Source organism: Clytia hemisphaerica, unplaced genomic scaffold (assembly GCF_902728285.1).
Source record: "Clytia hemisphaerica strain Z4C2 unplaced genomic scaffold, Clytia hemisphaerica genome assembly, whole genome shotgun sequence".
Classification (NCBI taxonomy): Eukaryota; Metazoa; Cnidaria; class Hydrozoa; order Leptothecata; family Clytiidae; genus Clytia; species Clytia hemisphaerica.
In genome coordinates this window covers 1,890,797-1,898,933 of record NW_027104338.1, presented here as the reverse complement: position 1 = coordinate 1,898,933, position 8,137 = coordinate 1,890,797, and the positions used below count along the sequence as shown (strand labels likewise).

Genomic DNA, 8,137 nt, shown 5'->3' with positions numbered 1-8,137 from the left:
ATGTCGGAGTTTTATTTAGTCGGGTTTTTTTTTCGTCTGGGAAAAATTTCGTCACCTAGAGGCATTTTTATCACTTTCCCCCGACATTTTTTCCCCGATAAGGTATATCAGTTCGAATTACAGAAATATTCGAATAATAGAATTTCGAATTAGAGAGAGTTCACTGTAAATCATTAGCGTAATGACGCAGTGATGTAGTGGTCTTATATTTATGATATCCGCCTGGAAGGGTCGAATGGACTCCTCCATTTAATATCCATATGGACGGGGTTGACGGAACGGTAACGGACGAAAAGAAATCCTTGAAAATGTGCGACACACCCTGTATCCAGGCATTGTAAACACCATGCTAAGGTTAAGCGCCACTCGGTTGCTCTTATCTGTAGGGTCACAAAGCTTGAAAGCGCAGTTATTCCTACTATCTTTCCATTATCAACTACCCCCCCCAAAAAAAAATATAATTCCGGTGTCCAAAAATGCAAATGGATATTTTTGCATTGTGGGCTACATTGATCCTAGTAATTAAGGAAAGAGGGCACTGATGTAATTTAGATAGTTTTAGTCCCAACTTTGGTCCCCAGGCTACAATTAAAGTCTTTTATTTGTTTCTTGGGAGCGAGAAATACTGCATACGAAATGCTTAGAGAATAAACAAATCTATTTTTCTTTAAAATCACCAAACTTTACTCCTACAAATTTAATGTGGATTATCTTTCTCCCTCTTTTAGAATATACCCAACCAAATTGAAGTGTTGAAGTGTTGGAATGAACTGGACAAAATTTCATTGAACAACCAAGGTAAGCCATTTCGTTGCATTTTCACATTTTTTACCCTCGTGCAGCTCACTTTCTCTCATTTTGACCATTACTACAATGCATTTCGGGAAGCTCGAAACCCTACTCTTAAGTCCCCCCCCCCCCCCCGGGAACAAAGTATGAAGGAAATGAAACCTTTGTCTACTGGTTGGCGAAAGACTTGTAGAAAAAGACATAATTCTAAGTTCTAATTCTTATAAAGACATCAGCTTTCTTTTAAGTGGTATGAAATTGCGCAAGATCTCATTGCGAAAGAATTTTAATAAATAGAGGCATTTAGGTCATATGACTTTCTTGATTTTTTACGCCGGCCGGCGTAAGGAATCGGAATTAAATTAGGGCCGGTGTCACAGTAAAATATTACTCCCCAAAATTTATACTCTCCAGTCATTATTTACTGGGAAATAATTACTCCCAGTATTCTTTTCCCAGGAAATTATTACTTCCAGGAGTATAAATTTACGCGAAAATAATGACCCCCTTGTGCATAGCACTACTTCGTCACATATCCTTACTTCGTCTCCTATTGTTATTTTCTCTTTTACGTCATAATATATGCATGAATAATCGCATAAATTATTTCTGATTGATCTTGAGATTAGAGGTAGTTTCTACTTGCTTTTTTTTTTATTGTATTGTTCTGTAACACCTTTATAGCTGTTGAAATTAAACAAGAAAATTGTTCTTTCATGTGAAGGTGTTAATAAACAAATGAAACAATAAATAGTCTATGGTTGATCTCTCTCTTTGTTTAAAGGTGTTAACAAACAAACTATTAAAGTGAATGGAAGATCGCTTTCTTGTTCCGTCTAGCAAAAAGTAATGGTTGAAATCTCAATGTCAAAAACTTTATAAAGAACGTACTGTATACGGCTTCTAAGAAGCGGCACAAGAAAATTTATAAAATAATGGAATCGAATTTGACATTATTTTTTAAATAACTACACTATCTGTGTATCGTTTCTTTAGTATCTCTAAAAGTAATGATAAAGTCTCCTTATGACAAGTCAAAATGTAGAAGAAAGAAGTTTTTTGATACATACATCAACCAGGTCACAATTTCTGGGACACTTTCGTTTTCGACAGATCACTCTATCCTATCCTGATCACGGTTGGGATCCCTTAAAATCAGTCATACCGGTTAAAGATCGCCGTAAAAATTTCAATAATATTTTTAGGGTTAAGATTCAAAAGAAAGAACACCCTAAAGCTTAAAAAAAATTGAATATTCTTAACAAATCTCAATAGAAAAAGGTATATCTCTTTCTGTCTCGTCGGGTGTTTCGGCCGCAAATGTACTAAAAGTGCAAGTTAGCAACTCCTCTTCACCTGAACTTTCAATATGTCGTAAAATTCTTTAAATATCGAAGAAATTGTTGGACGAATAATGGAAGTGAGGAGAGCTTTTAATGAAAGATATGATTAAGTAACGTTTGGTGGGGTTTTTATGTGAAAAATATCTCAATGTTTAAGGAGTGAAGAGTCGCGACCAAGTAGTGTTTGGTGTTTTTTATCCAAACTATGAACATTTCTGATGAGGAAAAACGCGCGACGGAGTAGTGTTTGGTTTGTTTGATCAAAATTATGAACATTTCTTATGAGTGAATTGGCGAGACAAAGCAGTGTTTGGTCTTTTTGGTCCAAACTATGAACATTTCAAATGAGAAAAAAGACGTAACCAAGTAGTGTTTGATGTCTTTAGACCAAACTATGAACATTTTTTATGAGTGAAAAGGCGTGGTTTATGGTCTAAATAATGAACATTTCTTATGAGTGAAAAGGCGTGACCGAGTAGTGCTTGGTGTTTTGGTGCAAAATATGAGCATTTTTAAGGATAAAAAAATTTGACCAATTAGTGTTTGGAGTTTTTGGTCCAAATTAGGAAAATTTCTTATGAGTAAAAAGGCTTGACCAAGTAGTGTTTGGAGTTGTTGGTCGAAGTTATGAACATTTCTAGTGAATGAAAAAACGTGACCAAGTAGTGTTTGATGTAAACATGACCAAGTAAGGATAAATTTTTTTGACTAATCTGCAAAATCTAACATTCAAGTCATGTAACCAAGAAATGATAAATTTTTGAATTAATCTGCAAGATCTAACTTTTAAATCACGTGACCATGTAGTGGAAATATAAATTTTTGCGAAATTTTTAAAGAACTTTTACGCAATTCATGGTGACCAAAAAAGGACAAATTTTTTTGACTGATCTACAAAATCTAACTTTCAAGTCATGTGACCAAGTAAGGATAAATTTTTTGACTGATCTGCAAAATCTAACATTCAAGTCATGTGACCAAGTAAGGATAAATTTTTTGACTGATCTGCAAAATCTAACTTTCAAGTCATGTAACCATGTAATAATTTTTTTTTGAATTAATATGCAAAACCTAACTTTTAAATCACGTGACCGTGTAGTGGGAATATAAAATATTGCAAAATTTTTAAAGAACGCTCCAACAATACCCCGTGACCAAGTAAGATGAATTTTTTTGCCTGATCTGCGAAATCTAACTTTCAAGTCATGTGACCAAGTAAGGATAATTTTTTGACTAATCTGTAAAATCTAATTTTTAAATCATGTGACCATGTAATGAAAATTTTTTTGACCAATCTTTAAAATCTAACTTTTAAATCACGTGACCGTGTAGTGGGAATATAAATTTTTGCGAACTTTTTAAAGAACTCTTACGCAATGCATCGTGACCAAGTAAGGATAAATCTTTTTGACTGATCTGCAAACTCTAACTTTCAAGTCATGTGACCAAATAAGGATAAATTTTTTTGACTGATCAGGACTGATCTGCAAAATCTAATTTTCAAGTCATGTGACCAAGTAAGGATAAACTTTTTTGACTGATATGTAAATTCTAACTTTCAAGTCATGTGACCAAGTAAGGATAAATTTTTTTGACTGATCAGGACTGATCCGCGAAATGTAACTTTCCATTCATGTGACCAAGTAAGGATAAATTTTTTTGCCTGGTCTACAAAATCTAACTTTCAAGTCATGAAACCAAGTAAGGATATAATTTTTTTACCTGGTGTGCAAAATCTAACTATCAAGTCATGTGAGCAAGTAAGGATAAACTTTTTTGACTTATCTGCAAACTCTAACTTTCAAGTCATGTGACCAAGTAAGGATAAATTTTTTTGACTAATATTTAAAATCTAACTTTTAAACCACATGACCGTGTAGTGGGAATATAAATTTTTGTGAAAGTTTTAAAGAACTCTTAAGCAATGAATGGTGACCAAGTAAGGATAAATTTTTTTGACTGATATGCAAAATTTAACTTTCAAGTCATGTGACCAAGTAAGGATAATTTTTTTTGACTGATCTGTAAATTCTAACTTTCAAGTTATGTGACCAAGTAAAGATACATTTTTTTGACTGATCAGGACTGATCTCCAAAATCTAACTTTCAAGTCATGTGACCAAGTAAGGATAAATTTTTTTGACTGATCTGTAAAATCTAACTTTCAACTCATATGATAAAATAAGGATCAATTTTTTTGACTGATCAGGACTGATCCGCAAAATGTAACTTTCAAGTCATGTGACCAAGTAAGGATAAACTTTTTTGACTTATCTGCAAACTCTAACTTTCAAGTCATGTGACCAAGTAAGGATAAATTTTTTTGACTGATATGTAAATTCTAACTTTCAAGTCATGTGACCAAGTAAGGATAAATTTTTTTGACTGATCAGGACTGATCTGCGAAATGTAACTTTCCATTCATGTGACCAAGTAAGGATAAATTTTTTTGCCTGGTCTACAAAATCTAACTTTCAAGTCATGTGACCAAGTAAGGATAAATTTTTTACCTGGTCTGCAAAATCTAACTATCAAGTCATGTGACCAAGTAAGGATAAACTTTTTTGACTTATCTGCAAACTCTAACTTTCAAGTCATGTGACCAAGTAAGGATAAATTTTTTGCCCGGTCTGCAAAATCTAACTTTCAAGTCATGTGACCAAGTAAGGATAAACTTTTTTGACTTATCTGCAATCTCTAACTTTCAAGTCTTGTGACCAAGTAAGGATAAACTTTTTTGACTTATCTGCAAACTCTAACTTTCAAGTTATGTGACCAAGTAAGGATAAATTTTTTTCACTGATCAGGAATGATCTGCAAAATCTAACTTTCAAGTCATGTGACCAAGTAAGGATAAATTTTTTTGACTGATCTGTAAATTCTAACTTTCAAGCTATGTGACCAAGTAAGGATAAATTTTTTTGACTGATCAGGACTGATCCGCAAAATCTAACTTTCATAAGTCATGCAATGAATTGTGACCAAGTAAGGATAATTTTTTTGACTAATCTGTAAAATCTAACTTTTAAATCACGTGACCGTGTAGTAGGAATACTAATTTTTGTGAAAGTTTTAAAGAACTCTTACGCAATGAATGGTGACCAAGTAAGGATGAATTTTTTTGACTGATCTGCAAAATCTAACTTTCAAATCATGTGATCATGTGTAGACCACATGCGCATGCGTCTTATGGTTTCTTCAAGATATTTCTGTAGAACTTCAATCACGATTGTCTATTGTGCATTCACTCTTCAAAATGTTACATGTAAAGTAGTGATTTGATTGGTCAGTTAAAGCATGAACATTTAAACGACTGGACATCCATCTCCTTTGTCTTTTTTTAGAAAGGGTTGCTAGCTTCGTTGCCGCCTCGTTAAAAGCATAAAATGAAACAATAGATTTTGGTGATATACCACTTGGGAATACCTTGCTAACAACCTCAAAACTTCGACAAAAGTCTATGTTGTTCTTTATTTCTAAATTTTGACTTAAAGGGACATAACAGTACTTGCGAAATTTGTAAACAAACTGTATGCAGCGGATACAAAATCAAAACACATGTCACATGTCAAAATAAAAAATCAAACCAAATATGGCTAATTTTGATTGTTCAATTGTTTTACAAGTTTGTTTTGGACACGTGATTTTAATTGTTCTTTTTAATAACACGTGGTTCGCGCAATGTTTACATTTTACTACTGTAATGTCCCTTTAAAAGTGTCTAATAATTTTAGAAAGTGTCACATTCTAATTTCGATATTCTTATGGTACAGGCTCTCAACGTTGGCAAGCTATTTTTTTTCAAGTCAAAAAAAAATTATTGGAGTGACAAAAGAGATTCAAAAGTATACACGCAGTTGAAATTCTGCATTTCAGACTTGAAAATGTTGATCAAATATATTGCAAACTTGTGAAAAAATCCGAAAATAATTTTTTGTGCATTAGGAGTAATTTTCAAGCTCTATCAATCCTTTTACCTAAATAATTCAAAGAAATAAAATTATGACGGAATATTGTCGGATTTTTCATACCAATTTTGAAATACAGGCGGCAACGAAGTTCGCTTCAAAGAGATAATAAAAGATATGTGCAGTCGTTTATATGTTCATGGTTAAAGAAATGTATAATGTCAAAATATGTTTTTTATTTACCTCTGCGCCCATCATTTCCACACCTAACGGTAATTATTCTATGTATTCTAGAAAAATATATCTGTCAATCAACTTCTTAGCTTGCATAATAGCATATGTTACGTCATGTTTAAATGATTAACAATAATCTAGTAGAAACCATGTATATTCAGCTGTTTAATTTTTAAGCATAAATTATGACGTAGAAAAGAAAATAACAATAGGAGACGAAGTAAGGATATGTGACGAAGTAGTGCTATGCACACCCCTTCAGGAAATTTTTACTCCCCTGATAGTATACCAAAAAACTGGCATAGATCACGATCAACGTTCGGTTTCCATATCTTTTTTTTTTCCTGTTTATCATGAATAAATAACAAAAACAATATGGAAACTTTTACTGTTATTTTGACATTTAAATTGAATTTAAACTCTTTTCTTGAGTGCGATTTGCTTGGGTTAGAAAATTGAGAGATATTTTAAAAACCTGGCTACATCTTGACACTGTCGCAACACTGTTTTCTTTATTTTGAAATAATTATTGTTCGTAGAGCTTTTTCTTGGCCCAATAAAAATTCTAATAAAAAGGCATCTTTCTTGACTATACTGATTTCGACCCCCCCCTCCCGTTTATTCAAACCCTCCCCCCGTCTATTATATTCTACAGAAATTTCGGACCCCCTCCCCCTTTTATATTTGGACCCCTCTATTATTCGGGTCCTTAGAGTAGAATATTTCAACAAGAAAATGAAGATAGAAAATCGCTACAGTGGGGATAGCATTCTTTGATTTTCCCCCGAACGGATGAAAATGTTCTTGGCGTAACCAGGGGTACAGTTCAACGGGATGGGTGGGGGTAACAACGGGTCACTTTAACTTGTAGATGATTTTATGGCTAGGTTGTCTTTTACAGCAACCACAACAATAAAGTTTATGGATTACAGTATGCATACATTTTTAAAACGTCTCTACTTAGCAAGTGACTTCATTGATTGGAATGTCCCAATCGAATGTTTAATTCGAATATGCAATAGTCAGAATTCACCAGGGAGTCATAATTTACTGGGAAAATGACACTCCCCCCCTAATTAGAGCAAATAAATTTGCAATTTGAAGGGGAGTAATTTTTTCCACGGGGGAGTAATAATTTCTCAGGTAATTATTACTCCGGGGGTCATTTTTTCCCGGGAAATTATAACTGAGGGTGTAGTAAAGGCCGGCGTAAAAGGGACTGGCGCTTGATTAGGGCCGGTGTAAGAAAGTCGATATCGTAGTCTGGTTTCTGGTTTACCAATACGATGGTCCCATTATTTCTGCCCAAAATTTCTAATTAAAAGTCTCAAAAAGAATTGAAAGGAGAAGGAAGGTAGGGAGGCCATAATACTACATTTTCCAATGATGAGCTAACTAAAAACATAGATTTATTGAGACATGAACTGAAAAGAGTAACTCCTCACAGGTGCATAATAAATGTTCACTAAGGCGAGACCAATTTGATTAGTTGTTTTACAGGCCCGAACGACCCTGAAATTCCTAGAACCGAAATAAAAATAAAATTGATTTTGGTTGTAAAATTTCTTTTTTCATTGCTTCTTTACAGATTATGCCAAGCTTTCAAAATATTGGTAGTTTTTCCAAGCTTTTTAAGAATTTATATGTTCAATTTTTCATTTTATTCATGAATTCGAGCTCTTTGATACAGTTGTTGATTTCTTCTTAGGTTTGAGGCATGTTGTTCAAAAGGTCGGGAAATTAGGGTTCAATGAAAAAAGTATGCGTGTGTGTGAATTTTATAGTAAAGTAGTAAGCTGTACTGTCTAATCTGATTCAAATATTTACAAATAGATTATGTGGGAGTAAAATTTGGAAGATGAT

At 33.4% G+C, this 8,137-nt stretch overlaps 1 protein-coding gene across 1 annotated transcript in view; it reads left to right on the top strand.

Annotated features, from left to right (window-relative positions):
* Window positions 1–8,137, top strand: part of LOC136817937 (uncharacterized) — a 61,180-nt gene that overhangs the window by 16,986 nt on the left and 36,057 nt on the right. The window contains exon 2 of the mRNA XM_067074281.1: window positions 729–798. The gene's annotated coding sequence lies outside the window, so the exon portion shown is untranslated. The remainder of the gene's footprint in view (window positions 1–728; window positions 799–8,137) is intronic.